We start from the raw sequence: 16,932 nt of genomic DNA on the forward strand, positions 1-16,932 counted from the left end.
CCCTTTGCAACTAATGCTCACATTGGTTTCAACTATATGTGCTCAGGGTTTTCAACAAATATTAATTGCGAAGCTTTGACAAATGTTTGTCATGCCTTTGTTGTTAAGGATTAGTATGAGATGGGAGAAAGCTCATTGGGTTTTCCAAAGACAAGTCCCTTCTATTGAGTGGTTAAGACATCTATATTTTCAAGTAGAGCTGAGTTATTATGTCGATCATATATATAAATGGTAGACATAATTCGATATTGATCAAATGACACAAAATATTGAAATTTATTACATGGACGTTCAAATATGAAGATAAGAAGGTAGTAAATGGCCTCTAAGGAACTTAAGAAAGACCTTGTTAATTGTGAGGTTGTGGACGCATTACTACGGAAGTACTTTTTTTATGGACCAAGTCATCCAAATGCTTTACATACCAAAATGCGACATTAGCCATCCAAAATCATTACTCCAATAATGCAAAGCCACGGTGGTTCACTTTGAGTTGTCCACTAGACTCATAAAAAGCTAATCATCTTAATTGAAAGTTAGACGTGGATAGAGCAAGCTTGTGCCTGCTAATGTTTTAAATAATCTATTCTTTAAAGCTCTTAAAATAATGAGATATGTGTTTTCAGATAATGAACAAAATTTGTTTGCAAACTGGCTTTTATTGTTGACTACTTTGCATTCTTCCCAAAACATGCAAAATATAAATGTGCTTGAAGAAATAGTTGACTTTGGATCCTACTTGAGAGAGAGAGAGAGAGAGAGAGAGAGAGAGAGAGAGATGATGATCATCACGACGATGATGATGTATTAACATCCAAGATGTAGATTACATCATACCATAACAAGTGATATTTGGAAGTCATAGGAGGTTGCATATGTCCAACATTGGAATTCTTCTTTAACTCCTTACAAAAATAGTATTTTGACTTGTCTCTTATTGTAAGTACTATTTATTGGCTATATTTTACCAATCGAATAGTGGGGGAGCATTGAAAAACTTGGTTGATAACACATTTGTCCAAAACTTTCTCCCCATTTTAGAGACGTCATATTTGAACAGAATGTCGAGACTTCAAGCATGTCAAGAGATTTAGTATTGAATGTTCAATTGTGAAAATAGTTTGAATGTTCGGATAAGGTTTAAAAGAGAGATGAATGAAAACTACAATGTAGATTGATGAGATGTGAGTAGTCCTAGCCTCCACGGTCACAAAGAATGTTCCAAGTCCATGATTATGTACAAGACGATATACTAACACAAATCTTTTCCATGTTCCATAAAAAAGGTCTTACTTATTTCTATTGGCATGTACATAAATTTGTCAAATGTCTACTAGAGGAGTTCCAAACCCCATATGTTCTTGGATTTCACACATGGATCTTGTCCGAGTGTTGTCTTTATTTCATACATGCTATTGTGAAAATTACATTCATGCGTGTGAAAAAGCCAAGCAAGACCAACGAGAACTTGAACTATGGAAGATGGCTCTATCAATGACAATGTTGAGGAAGGGTTGAGAATGACGATTGTTCTCCTTGTTCGTTTTGCACAAGTACATTTGTAAATGCACATGTTGTGTACCAGGGAAATTTTAGTTCACCCTTTCTTGTGTAATGAGGTTTGGTTCGATAAATTCGTGCTTTGGAATAGTAGATGTGAATGAAACTTGATTTTATAAGTGAGTGCTTGTATATAATGAGTGTGTGCAATCATTTTTTGCTCGTGTATGAGCAATTATTTGTTTTTAGGTGTGGATGTAGATAGGAAGGTATATGTGTGTATGCATGTAATTGTTAGTGTGTATGGTTGAGACCACATATATGCATGAGTACGTGTGTTTGTGTTAGTTCATGTGTCTACATGCTTGTCTTTGTATGTGTACACATGAATAAAGTGATGTATATGCATATGTATAGGCTTAGCTAAGTGTTTGTGATTTTGGCACATATATAATAACAGGGGCGTAAAGAAATTGCACGTGCATGTGCTTATGTTTATGTATTTGTGTTTTTTATGTGTAATAAAAAGTGTTCGTAATGATTGTGAAATTCTCGGTTAGTGAGGGTATTTAGTTGTAACACCCGATACCAAATGATCACAATCTTCCTCTCCGTTATTTGCTCCGCGTCAAGCGCTTCTTTTGTTCTATCTCACACACACACACACACACACACACACACACACACACACAGTTTTTGCTCAGTTTAAAGGCCAAATGTGAATGCTAGGGACAAAATGACTAGGCCCATCTAAAGGCCATAGAGACGATGGAGTGTCCAATAGGTTCAAACAAAGGGCCCAAGATGATTTTCTTTTTTGTACAACTTTATTCCTCGTAGGAAACTTTTCCTCCTTACAACCTCAGATTTCTGAGCCAAAAATTCCATCATGTTTCTTGTGGGGGTCTAGCTCAATGATAGACTATAGTACATTGGCTTTAGAAATATGTATAGATCCAAATTCTACCTCCCACAAAATAAAACAACATTAACATTAGAATTTAGCCCCATGCTCGGAATTTTTTCGAGTCAAATTTTGTTTTCGTAACAATCCGTGTTCGATCTGGAAATGGAAGGAACGTAATAGCAACTCTTTTCCCAAATACACAATTCTAAATGCATGCATCAAGAGATAGGATATTACTGTGGATTAGGCAGTTACAATCAATTTTGAAGGGCTCACTCAGGATTAAGATAGAAGGAAACGAGTTTTTCTTGAAGAAGATGTAAGAAACAATCATTCATTCATGGCGAACGAAGAGGAATATTTGTGTTATATATATATGCTTCTTTTTGGGTTAGAGATTGAGAAGAACAGGAGGAGTTTTTTAAGAGATTGAAGGAGGAAAAGAGGCGTAAATGAGAGGGCGAGGCGTGCAGGAATGTGTGGTAGATGTCCATAATCCATAATCCATTCCTGCTTGGTTGGCTGGGCAAATCGTGAGCGCAGGCGCAGGAGGTAGGTAGGTAGGTAAGGTAGCTAGGTCGTAGTTGGATGATCCGGGATTGTGGCATTATTAGAATAGCCGCCATAGGCATAGGAGATGGTACCCCAGAAGGAGAGCAGCACAGCGATGGCCTTAAGAGAGGAGAAGTCATCGTGGAAGACAGCCAAAGCAAGGATGGAGATGATGGGCAAAAATGAGGTGCTCAGAAGGTTGGAGAACAGAGCGGAGGCCAGGAATACGAGGCCTAGCGCACCCACATAGCACAGCTGCCAGCATACGGCTGTTGCTAGGAGCACCACACAATATATGGAGGAGCTACTGCTACCAAATGTGGTAGATTCTCCATGAATGGCCGAGAATTCGCCACTAAAAGCCATGCCCAGCAGAGAAAACATGGTGGCGAACAGGGATACCATGATTTGAGTCTCCAGGATGACACAGATGTTGGATCTATGGATGAGTTTCTCGTATGTGAGCTCGAGGAGAGGTAAGATGAGGCCGAATAGGGCGGCCGCACCAATGGCGGCCACGACTGCCAGAATGTACTGTTTGTGGCTGGTGCCCGATGGGATGTCGGTGCTCGCGGCCGCCCCGGGGAGGCCCAAAAGGACGGTGCCGAGCGTGATTGCAAAGACGGCATTCAGAGACCCGAATGTGAAACGAAATCGGACGAGAAGATAGGAGAAGACGGAGGTGAAGGCGAGTTGGGACGAGCCGAGTAGGGCGGCCGTGGAGACGGACAAGTACGAGAGGCCGTAAGTGAAGAGGAAGTTGTCGATGGAGGTGAGGAAACCGAGGCCGATGAAGACGAGGAGGAGGGTAGGGGTGAAGGGTGCGCCCACGGATGCACGAGCATCGAGGAGCGCACGTGCCGTGGTGATGATGGAGCCAGGTGAATGCAGTAGTAGTAGTATGATAATGGGGTCACTGGATTTGGGTCTTCTGGTCTCTAAGTAGTAGGTAATGAAGAGGGGTGGGATTAGGATTGGCCATCCAATGGTTTGGAGGGTAGTGTAAAGCCACCTTTGTTGGCCTCCTTGAGCAAAATAGAACCTCCCTGCCACCCATGCTCCCATCAAGCCAAGTGCATCCATGACACAAAATGTGGCCAATAGGATCCAATGGCTGAGCCGCCTCCCGAGATATAACCGCGTAGCCCTTCCCACCACCACCGTTGGATTCTCGTCCATGGATATGATTTCCATGCTGGATTTGTGCAATTCTCAGTTTGGTGCTCACATGATGATAAAGATGCACCTAGTAATTCGAAATGCTTGTTGCCTGCAGCAATGCAGAAACTTGGCTCTACCAATCACATAATAAAAGCTCAACATGGCCACCAAATAATAAGGCAAGCAAAAAAATATATCCTTGTGTGGGACCGTTATTACTGAATCCATAGACTTTGGCTCTATACTTTGGGTCCCACAACCTGGAATATCTTTGTATGGGACCATAAATAGTAAATCTATATCCTTTACCTCTACGTGTGTACTTTGGGTCATTGCAAAGTATGGACCTTATTTATGTAAAGAGGTCATCCTTACATCCAATGAAGCTATAGGTAAAGAGGGAGGGAGAGATCATGCTCCCACATACTAAAGGTGTACGAAAGAAAGAGCTTGTTTCTACATCCATTTTGGAGCCTAGCAAATCTTTAGGGTCGTGGAGAAGACATGTATTTGTGTATCTATAGTACATTATATATACATATGGATGGATACATTTATATGGAGAGAGAGAGACCCACATGTGAACACATGGAACCAAGGTAAATGCATCATAGTTCATGTGCAAGTTCCTAGAGTAAGGTCACAATGCTCGTAACACCCCATTCTACATCCCACTTATTGTGTTGCAACTCACTCCTGTTGGATCAAATTTTCATATGTGAGTCCTCCTTAGGGTGTGATCATGATGCTCATAATTCCTGATTGTTGTAGTGTTGCCCTTGGCATGCGGTGTGAAACAACCTAAAGACCGACCAAGTATCGGTTCTAGGAATTAATACCAATGTTCAGTCATCATTGGTCATACTAAACAAGATTTCTATAAAAAAGAAGAATATCTCACCAACACTAACCATGAACTGTAGATTTGCAATGCATTGAAGAAATTAAGGAATTATATGGTGCATACCTTCATGTTTTGGTGAAGATTGGCAAGGTGGAGATTGACCAAAATTTCTTCATAAAATATGACACATCGCATATGATCATTCTCGAATAGCCTGTCACCACAATATCTTGGTTGGAGATGAAGATGAGATGAGCCCATTGCTTCATCTGCGCAATGAAGACTATTAACACTACTTATCGACTATGGTAAAGTTAGATGGGCCGATGGGGGAGTTGGTAGCAGAAGATAGACAATTGCTAGTAGCCCAACAAGGAAAAAGAAGAAGTGGATTGACGTGGGCGTAGTAATTTGACCTTCCCAGCTCCATTTGCATGGGTTTGCACTCAAGGTGAGGATAAGTTTGTCTAGTTGCAAATAGAATCACTTAATCATGAGTAGAACAAGAGAGATCTTTCAAAGAGGAGGGAAGTAGTATTTTAAAAGTGACTATACAAGGAGTGAGTAATGATACTTTGGAATCCGGATATTTCGAAACCCACAATTGATAATAAACCATTTCTAGATATAATAAAAGTCACATTTCAATCAAACAACATCAATAGTTGCAACAATAAATCCTAGAGCTAAAAATTCAATGATACAATATGTGTAAGATCATATTGTGTACTCGATGAAGATGAAAAAGTGAGGGGGGTCATGGAGGACGTTTCTTTCAGTGACATAATTGCGGATTTTGAAGAATTCTTGTGCGCAAGATTTTATGGGAATTTTATTATTCTGGTTAATTCAATCAAAGTGCATGTTACTACCAGAGAGGTTGGGTTATCTCAAGAAGAAGGGGTCATGATGGTCAACTCAAAGTACAAGAGCCTAAACTAGAGAAATCTTTGGAGGTGTAACTTCCTTTTACAATAGGAGAAGAAATACTTTTACTAGATGGTAGAGTGACACAAAAAGAAATTTTATTTTTCATCGAATGAGGTTGGATGTGCAAACCCAACTGTTATACATGCCATGGTGATTTCATGGGCTTGCATGTAGAATGAAATATAAAACCCATTCCAATTCCAAGGGCACACATTCTCTAGTTGATTCATCTTTTGAAGGAAATGGTCGAATGGGTATCCTCGAGCCATTGAATGCACCTTGTTGTAGCTAATGGTTGATTGTAGTCAATGAAAAAAGTGACAATACACAACTTAAAATGTTGGGTTGGTCATCAATGAGTTTGCCAAGGCAATTGTTGTATGATCTATATATCCAATCAATAACCTATACCCTAGCTATGATCAATTTCAAGTAGATATATATATATATATATATATATATATAGTCAAGATTTTCCGGTGATGCAGACTCTAATTGGTTTGATTGGGATTTGGACTCAACTATCTCAAGGAGCAATGAACCTTGTTTGTCACATGATGAATAAAATAATCAAGGTACTAAGGTGATTTCATTTTGAGCATCACTATACCATCTTGGAAATAGGTGTTTAGCGCATAGAAATATTGGCACTCCTAAGAGTATATAGATTCATTACAAAGGTTAAGAATATGCCGAATCATGGATTACCACATCTTGCCTGGAATGTTGGATGTAAGCTACACAAGAATCATAAGAGTAAAATTCTCTCGTCCAGTTGGGTTGTTGACATAAGAAAATGGTTTAGAAGATGGGGTGTGGATGATATTTTCGGGTGATACTATGCATTATGTAATGATTGAGGAAAGGTTGGTGGAATCATTAAGGATGAAGTGGGAAGATGCTAAGAGGACAAAACTAGAATACTACATTGCAAATGTCAAACCTGAATGTTGGTCTCAATGTAAAGCAATAATGTCTATTGATCGTATCCAACCTTATCTCATTACCAATACCAGTAGTAATGCTTGTAGCGCCCTTACACTACTTCACACTCGATCTCACAAGTTAGGTAATGAAGTTGCATCATGATATCAAAATGTAACGAATTTGAAGGCATGTAAAGTACACAATGAAGGCATGGTAGAGGATGAATGTCACTTGCTCTTCACATGCTTGGCATATATTGCAATTCATTCAAGATATGTTAACATACTAAGAGGGAGTGATAACGTAAGTGCCATGCTTAAGACACCACCTAGATGGTTGAGCTCATATGTATATGCTTTATTCATGCATAGAGACTTTGTACTTCAATGTATGAATACCCCTTTTTAGGAAGGAGACACATATCAAGAACACATGTATACTCTAGTCCCATAGGTCAAAATTGGCCTCTTTATGGACAATAAAAAATTCTAATTCTAATTCTAATGATATTTCTAATACATATCACATAACAAATCCTCCATGTAAATAATGTTGACTCTTGATGAGTCGGGGTGTGCGAACGTATTGTGCATGCATGAGAGTGAGTGTGCGAGCAAGAGAAAAATTATGTTGGTGGAGTCTAGTCATAGACATCCACTCTAATATTGATTAATCACATTTACACGTGATAACTTTAAATAATTGATGGTGATTCTTGTGGTGCATTAGATCTAGATCAAGCAAGGTCAATCATTTCGATTAAAAAAAAGTCGATCATAAATCCTGAGGTGTTGGGGTTTTCTGCTAGGATTATCTGATGGAACATTTCCACATGGGTTGGAATGTGAGGGGATCACCTCATCATCTTTCAACTAATCTAATGAGAGGAACTAGCTACCGATTCAATGGTGTTAATAGTGTATGCATAACATAAGCCGCTTGGAGGTTTGGGGCTAGGATGAATGCTTTGTTGGGCTATGGCAAAGGTGGAACAACAATGTGAGAGGGGATATTTAACATGGGCAATGTTGTCTTGGTTCCATGTTGTTAGGATTTCAGTCCCGACTCCCTCCGGATGGGATGATGAAGGCAAGGTGAGAACCTCTCCTCGGATGAAGGGACATATATGTAAATATGTTCTAGAGAACCCACAGGGGCTATATTTGTAAATAGCCCGAAAGTCATATTAGTATAAATATGACCTAGGGCAAATAGTAACTGTATGCATCAATGTGTTGTCATTATTTTGTATAGAGTTATTGAGTGTAACTATTGTATAGAGCATAATATATATATATATATATATATATATATATAGAGAGAGAGAGAGAGAGAGAGAGAGAGAGAGAGAGAGAGAGAGAGAGAGAGAGCGAGTCTCTGTTGTAATTGCCGCCAGGCAAAGATTGTGAGCAAGAGGTTGTTGCCTTTGTGTTCACCTGTTGTATTCCTCTCGATATAGTGATAGTTGGAGTTTGTGGACTCCCGTGGTTTTTCCCATTTAGGGTTTTCCACGTAAACATATTGTGTACTCTCTTTCAGTGGTTTCTTGTGTATACGTGCATCTATCTCCACACTCCCATTTCCGTGTTTGTAATTCTCAATGAAGTAATTGAAGACTCGGTTGTGGCTGAGCATTATTCTGCATATTTCCTAACAAACTGGTATTAGAGCGAAATGACATAGAAAAATGGAAGATTCGTTGTTCAAACTCACCGGCTCCAACTACTCAGTGTGGAAGTCGAAGATGAGGGACATGCTCATGGTTAAAGATCTTTGGTTGCCGGTCCAGTTCGGGGACAAGAGATTGGACAAGATCAACGCCACAGTGTGGGAGGTGATGCACAAGAAGACAATAGCATACATCCGGTGCTTCATCGACATGAGCCTGTACAACAATTTTAATGAGGAGAGTAAGGCTCATGAGCTCTGGGAGAAGATTGACATTATGTTTCAGAACAAAAATGCTGTTAATCGGGTTTCGGTATTCCGGAAGCTAGTGCGGCTCCGGTACCAAGAAGGCTCCGCATGGCGGAGTACATGAATGCCTTCTAGGGGCTGATTCACCAGGCAACATCATTGGAAGTACCTCTTGCCGATGAGGTACTAGCATTACTCCTACTCGGTTCCCTCCCAGATAGCTGGGAGACGTTAGTTGTCACTTTGGGCAACGTCGGGCCGGAAGGAAAACAATTATCCCTAGCAAGAGTCAAGTCGAGCTTGCTAGATGAGGAGGCACGTCGTAAAGACAAGGATATGAGCTCCGAATCCAAAGCTCTCCTTACCGAATCGGAACGCGGAAGACAAAGGAACCGTAATCCCCAGAACCGGGAAAAGTTGGGGACACGGTCAAAGTCAAGGGGAAGACCCACTTGCTTCTATTGTGGGAAGACGAGGCACTTCCAGAAAAACTGTCGGCATTTCTGGAAAGAGAAGGAAACCGACAGTACCGATTCGAAGCGGTCACCGGACCGGAACGATAAAGACTGAAGGGGACCGGATCGGAAGGGAACGATGGCAATCGCGGCAAGTGAAGAGGTGTTGATGCTCATCACCGAGGAGAGTGAGTTGAACCTTGCCGGCAACGAGACAACGGGGGTTGTTGATTCCGGAGCGTCGTTCCACCTTACCCCGGACCAGAAATGCTTCTCATCCTACATAGCCGGTGAGCATGGCTGTGTCTGGATGGGGAATGAAGGTACATGCTGAATTGTCGGCATAGGAGACGTGTGGTTGACACCCGGTTGACAACACCAACCGGATGCAAGCTGTTGCTGAACGATGAGGTTCGACTGAACCTTATATCAGTCGGTCGGCTAGATGATGAAGGCTACACGGGTAGCATCCGGAACAGTGTCATGAAGTTCAGCAAGGGGAGCCTGATAGTGGCTCATACCCAGAAAGTCAACACGTTGTATCTGATGAATGCCCAGTTATACCCGGAAGACGTGAACGTGGCATTCGACACTACCGGTAAGCTGTGGCACAAGAGATTGTGTCACATGAGCGAGAAGGGGATGAGGAGGCTTGTCGATGACAACCTCATTTCGGTGAAGGACGTGCATCTTGAGAAGTGCACCGACTGCCTAGCCGGTAAGCAAAACCGGACCTCCTTCCGATCAAGGCCACCGATGAGACATAATGCACCACTGGAGCTGGTGCATACCGATGTGTGTCAAGTAAACACAAAGTCACATGCCGGAGCGCAATACTTTGTGATGTTCATAGAGGACCACAACTAGAAGCTGTGGGCCACACTGCTGAAGACGAAGGATCAGGTGTTATTCGTCTTCAAGGAGCTCCACGCAAGAGTGGAAAGAGAAACCGGTCGGAAGCTGAAGGCGGTTCGAGCAGATAACGGAGGAGAATACCGGGGGCAGTTCGAGGAGTACTGCCGCTTGAAGGGAATCCGGCTCGAATTTACCGTGCTGAAGACGTTGGAACTCAATGGGCTGGCCGAGAGGATGAACCGGGCCATAATGGAGAGGGTCCGGAGTATGATAGCACATGCAAAGTTACCCAAGATGTTTTGGGCTGAGGTGTTGGCGACAACAACGTACGTGATAAATAAATCACCCTCAGTGGCCTTGGACGGAGACACGCCGCAGAGAGTGTGGATTGGTAAGGAAGTGTCTTACCGGCATATGAAGGTTTTCGGGTGTCTCACTTACGTGCATGTGGCAAAAGACCGGAGAGCAAAGTTGGACCCAAAGTCCCGGCCTTGCATATTTTCCTCGGATACGGCGATGATGAGTTCGGCTACCGAGTGTGGGATCCGGTCGACAAGAAGGTTTTCCGGAGTCGAGATATTATTTTCATGGAGGACAAGACTCTTGTAGACTGGGAGTTGGAGAAGAAGATAATGAACTCCGAGTCGACCGGAAAGGACCGATTTGATGACATACGGACCTATTTGGCTAAGAGCTGGTTGACACTCGAAGAACCGGCCGGTTACGGAGAGGACACCGAACCGGCAGAAGAAGAAGAGGAAGCAGGAACCGGAACTGGCCAAGATCCCGAATCGGTTTTGGATGAAGAACAAATAGAGGAGCCAGTTGTCGGAAACCAAAGACGCAGATATCCTCTCAAAGAGAGAAGGCTCCCCCAGAGATTTTCGGATGCAGAGCGCGTGTTGCTGACCGATGAGGGGGAGCCGGAAAGCTTCGAAGAAGCAAAGGAGGACACCCACAACCACAAGTGGTTGAGTGCCATGCAGGACGAGATGGATTCCCTACATGAGAACCACACGTATGAATTGGTGGAGTTGCCGAATGGAAAACGGGCACTCCGAAATAAGTGGGTGTACAAGTTGAAACCGGGAGATGCCGACAACCCCCAAGGTACAAAGCCAGGATTGTGGTGAAGGGGTTCCAACAGAAGAAGGGAGTGGACTTCGACGAGATATTTGCCCCGGTAGTAAAGATGACTTCCATCCGGACGGTGTTGAGCATAACGGCGAGCATGGACCTCGAGGTAGAGTAGTTAGACGTGAAGACGGCGTTCCTCCATGGCGACCTCGAAGAGGAGATCTACATGCAGCAACCGTAGGGATTTGTGAAGAAAGGGAAGGAGCACTTGGTTTGCCGGTTGAAGAAGAGCCTCTACGGTTTGAAGCAAGCTCCCCGGCAATGGTACCGGAAGTTTGACTCCTTCATGACCGATCAAGGGTACCACAAGACGTAGGCCGATCACTGTGATTTGTGAAGAAGTTTGAAGGTGGAGACTTCCTGATACTCCTACTGTACGTGGACGACATGTTGATCGTCGGACGAGACCAAGTCAAGATACAGATGCTGAAGAAGGCCCTGAACCGGACCTTCTCAATGAAAGACTTGGGTCCGGTAAGACAGATACTGGGGACGCATATCATCCGGGACCGGTCAACGAAGCAATTGTGGTTTTCACAGGAGAAGTACGTGACAAAGGTGCTTCAACGGTTCAACATGTTAGATGCGAAACCGGTTGAATCGACACTCCCGGCAAACTGTAGGTTATCCGGTAAGCAAAGCTCGAAGACGAAGGCAGAGAAGGTGGATATGATGAAGATACCATATGCCTCTGCCATCGGAAGCTTAATGTACGCAATGGTGTGTACCCGACCAGATATCGAATACGCATTCAGAGTGGTGAGCCGGTTTATGAGCAATCCCGACAAGGAGCACTGGAACGCAGTAAAATGGATACTCCGATACTTGAAAGGCACCTCAAGTATGTGTCTCCGATTTGGCTCTGGTAAATCCCAACTCGACGGTTTCACCGATTCAGATATGTCAGCTAATGTGGATACCAACCGGTCCACATCCGGATATGTCATGACATACACAGGGGGAGTTGTTTCGTGGTAGTCGAGGCTGCAGAAGACGGTTGCGCTGTCAACCACGGAAGCGGAGTGCATGGCAGCTGTGGAATCCGGCAAGGAAATACTATGGATGAAGGACTTCATCGTAGAGCTAGGGATCCGGCAAGAGGAATATCGGCTCTATTGCGACAGTCAAAGTGCCATCCACCTTGAGAAGAACGCGGTGTATCAATCTAGGATGAAGCACATCCAGCGTAGGTACCACTAGATCCGAGAGCGAGTTGAAGATCAAGAGTTCGTGCTGACGAAGATCCACACGGAGGAGAATGAGTCAGATATGTTGACCAAAGTGTTGACACCCGACAAGCTGGACGCATGCCGGAAGCAGATTAGATTGACGAGGCATCCCATGCCGGAGTGAAGGGGGAGTTTGTTAGGATTTCAGTCCCTTCGGATGGGATGAAGAAGGCCCAGTGAGAACCGGATGATGAAGGCCCAATGAGAACCTCTCCCCGGATGAAGGGACATATATGTAAATATGTTCTAGAGAGCCCACATGGGCTATATTTGTAAATAGCCCGAAAGTCATATTAGTATAAATATGACCTAGGGCAAACAGTAACTGTGTGCATCAATGTGTTGTCATTATTTTGTATAGAGTTAATGAGTGTAACTGTTGTACAGAGCGTAATACAGAGAGAGAGAGAGAGAGAGAAACAGAGCGAGTCTCTGTTGTAACTGCCGCTAGGCAAAGATTATGAGCAAGAGGTTGTTGCCTCTGTGTTCACCTGTTGTATTCCTCTCGATATAGTGATAGTTGGGGTTTGTGGACTCCCATGGTTTTTCCCATTTAGGGTTTTCCACGTAAACATATTGTGTACTCTCTTTCAGTGGTTTCTTGTGTATATGTGCATCTATCTCCACACTCCCATTTCTGTGTTTGTAATTTTCAACAAAGTAATTGAAGACTCAGTTGTGGCTGAGCATTATTCCGCATATTTCCTAACAAACTGGAACACAAGTAAATAAACTTCACTCAACACAAGCATTGTTACTTCTTGGTATGCCTATGTGATGTCTTTTTAGTTCTTGGTTAATGGGGGAGCTTCCCCTTTGAGATGCGCTAAGATGACTTAGTGAAGACAACTGTGTACCTCACATAACCCAATATAATGATTGAAACGAGACTCCATTTTAGATGCAGATGTCTTGAAGAACAATGTTGCCACGGGAGGTGAATCAAGATATTCTCGTTATCCAACATTCCTCTACAATTTTTAGCTTGGCATGTAACCATCCAAAACATATTATCATCTCAAGTTTGGAGTGGTGTCATGCACATCGCCTTTCTATTGTTAATTTTAGTTTTGTGAAGGCGTATTGAGTTATGATATGATTTCATTCCAAATTGTAGGTAGGCATGCAGTTGGGACGGTGATTTAATGCGAGTTTAATACCTTACGTATGATTTTTCTATTATGGAATTTGATTAGTGGATTACAACATAGATGTAGCCTAGTTGGTAAGGTTGCCCAAAGGGGAGCAAAAGGTCACTCCCTATATTAGTGGCATCTAACTTCTTTGATGCCATGCTTCTTTGCTTGTCAATGAGCTTAACCACAAGTGCTCTATGTATTTTCATGATAAGAATCTTATGCATAAGTAAAGAGTACAATGCACACATACGTGGATAAGAAGTTGGGCTTGATATATCCAACTCGAAGACATTATACATGGTAGATAGAGTTATGTGTGTGTGGTAATCGATTGTGAGGAACGTTGTTCGAATGGCCATGTGTACTTCAAGCCATAGTGCTAGATGCTCATGATCCTCAATAGGATGAATAGGGGGATATTTGCACGTACAATTTTCTCTAACGAGCCATCCTCGAGTCCCATTCATGAATTCAAGACCATGACTACGAGCACAGAGAATGGTGATTCCACAAGATGGCAAGGGGGTATGGGTTGAGTGCACCATATCCTTGTAGAGAGATAGATAGATAGATAGATAGATTATATTATTGTCTTCGGAGGTCAAATGTGACCTATGAGACCAAAAATATTACATTTCACGTGATACGTGTGAAAGTGAGTAGTGACTCTTGATGTTCAAGAACTTTACCAATGAATGTTGCAATCGAGAGTGCACATTGTGGTTGTGAGAGGAATTCATTCAAAGATTGGGCTCGATCGAAGAGATGTGGAAAGCATGGTCGAATATGATCAAAGACAGAGCATTGTATCAAAGTGTGATACTCAGACTCACGAACTTGTTTAGGGCAAAGTGTGCATAGCCGACCACTCTCATCACTTGTACCCCAACGCCTTGTTTCACATTGCAATGCATGTGAGCTAAGTCGCATGGAAGCAATGGTTCGAATGGCAGATAACGGTATGGGCTCTAACATGTATGGATGTGTACGATTTCCCCGTTCCGCAAAGAATATGGTTTTGTAGTTAGGTGCAACATGTGTAGTATAATGTGTGAAGCGTGGGCCTCCACATTTGTCCCATGTCATGATACATTGGCGTTGCAAAAATGCCTCATTTACAGAGGAATTTAATGATGCATCATGAAGCAAGTGTCTCGCATCCCATCTACCAAACCATTTTTCTATATCTTGCATCCAACCGGAACACAAAATTTTGCTTTTATGTGTCTTTTGGATCTTTTTGCTTGTTTCCCACGCAATTCTAGGAAGTCGATGTGAGGGACTTTTTTGAACCTTAAGCATGTATTCAACAACCTTTTCCATGGCCATGATCTCAATGGGAAGCGAGCCTGTCTCAAGGTGGAGGTTGTAGGGCGTTTGTTTCTTAACTTGTAGAAACTTGGTAAGAAAATGCTTTTGGACATTTTCAAACTCTTTCCACATAGATTTAGGGATGCTACCGCCCCATACTTCCACCCCATAGAGAAGAACCAGTGTCATCAAAGAGAGAGATAGAGAGAGAAAGAAAGATATATTAACGTCTTCTAAGGCCAAAATTGGCCCATGAGACAAATGGTTTACAACAAAAAATGGGATATTTACCCATTCATCGAAAGTAATAAAAATAAAAATAAAAATAGAGTTTTAAGCTAAATAGTTCTAGTAAAATAAAAATAACAAACATGTTCTACAATGAAAATGATGTTATACTAGGCCTAATTTCATTTCCATCCAAGTCTCTCAAAGAGAAACGAGAGGTCAAAGGGTTTCGATGTGGATGTGGCCCGTGGCCCCAATGTAAAAGGTACCCCAACCATAGCTTCTAGTCAACGTAGCTCACGTTCCCTTATCTTCTTAATCCTTTCTACTCAGTGTCGACTTGTTTTGAAGCCCAACATCCGAGGGCGTTTGGTTGTTCTTTGCATTTCAGCTTCCTCAAGAGAGAGGCCGAGTGGCATAAGTGTATCCACATTCATCGTCTCCCCTTGTTCTTGAAAAATTACACTAGTTACAAGTTGATGAATAGTAAAAGGGTTATGGTTCACACTTTGTAATTTATTCTCCCTATGTTGTTTTAGCTCTAGGATATACCTACCTAGTCTCTCTACATCCAGGGTATCTAATAGTTTGGAGAGGGTGGGAGAGGGTCCTAATATGTCTTGGTATTCCACTCGTATCTCAGCATAAGTTGGGCACTGGAACTAGTACACACGAATGTGTGCTATGTAGATGCTCCATCGTATCGAGGTGGACAGTACTTCGTAATGTTTATTGACGACTATAGCCGGAAGCCATGGGCCTTTGTACTGAAGTAGAAGGATCAAGTATTCTTCAAACTGCCCTTTATATTCACCTTGCATCTTCAAAGGACAATGCAAGGCCCAAGGTATTCGAATTGAATACATTGTATCGAAGACACCTGAATTGAATGTTCTTGCAAATAGGATGAATCGAACGATCATGGAGAAAGGAAGGAGCATGTTGTTGCATGCTAAGTTGCCGAAATCTTATTGGGTTGAGGCGATGTACACATTTGTTTATATGATCATTGAAAGGTGATATCCCACAGAGGGTGTGGACAGGAAAGGATGTCTCCTACCAACACCTGAGGGTGTTCGGATGTCTGGTGTATATGCATGTGGCTAAGGATCAGAGGTCGAAGCTCGACAACAAGTCGAAACCATGCATATTCATGGGATACTCGAAGGACAAGTTCGGCTACCGGTTGTGGGACTTAGTCGACAAGAAAGTAGTGAGGATTCGGGACGTTGTCTTCTTGGAAGAAAATACTATTTAGGACTAGAATCAACAAAAGTCAGAATCGACTACCTAGTCAACTCCCACTACTACCAACTTAAGGCTAAGTGAACCAACACAATCTGTTCGGAGATAGCCGGTCGGCTAAGTTGAATCCGAGTCGGTTGACTCGGAGCAACCGACCAATATAGATGAGTGGGAGTTGGTGGACCTATTGAAGTCGATCGAGGAATATGAGTAAGGAGCGGACAACGAGTGGAAGAAGATACCCACTCAGAGAAAGAAGAGCACCGACTACATATGCCAGTCAATACATCCTCTTGACTGATGAAGGTGAACCCGAGTGCTATGATGAAGCCATTGTCGACGAGTACAATGAGAACTGGCAGGTTACGATGCAAGAGAGATGGACTCTTTGCACGAGAATTATACTTACGACTTGGTGGAGCTACCAAAAGGTAAGAGCACACTCAAAAATAAATGGGTCTACAAGGTGAAGATTGGAGAAGTCGACAACAAACCCATATATAAAGCCTGCATTGTGGTGAAGGGGTTCCAGTAGAGGTTGGAAAAGAGCTGATTTGGATGAGAAAATTTCTCTATGAGTTGGGAATGAAACAAA

At 42.6% G+C, this 16,932-nt stretch overlaps 1 pseudogene; it reads right to left on the reverse strand.

The window, feature by feature from the left end:
- Positions 1-2,652: 2,652 nt before the first annotated feature.
- LOC147862005 (purine permease 3 pseudogene) lies at positions 2,653-4,228 on the reverse strand (annotated as a pseudogene).
- Between the last annotated feature and the right edge of the window lie 12,704 nt (positions 4,229-16,932).

The sequence above is a fragment of the Azolla caroliniana genome, unplaced genomic scaffold (genome assembly GCF_043228905.1).
Source record: "Azolla caroliniana isolate FFs.n. ecotype wild unplaced genomic scaffold, voAzoCaro1.0.p SCAF_7, whole genome shotgun sequence".
NCBI lineage: Eukaryota > Viridiplantae > Streptophyta > Polypodiopsida > Salviniales > Salviniaceae > Azolla > Azolla caroliniana.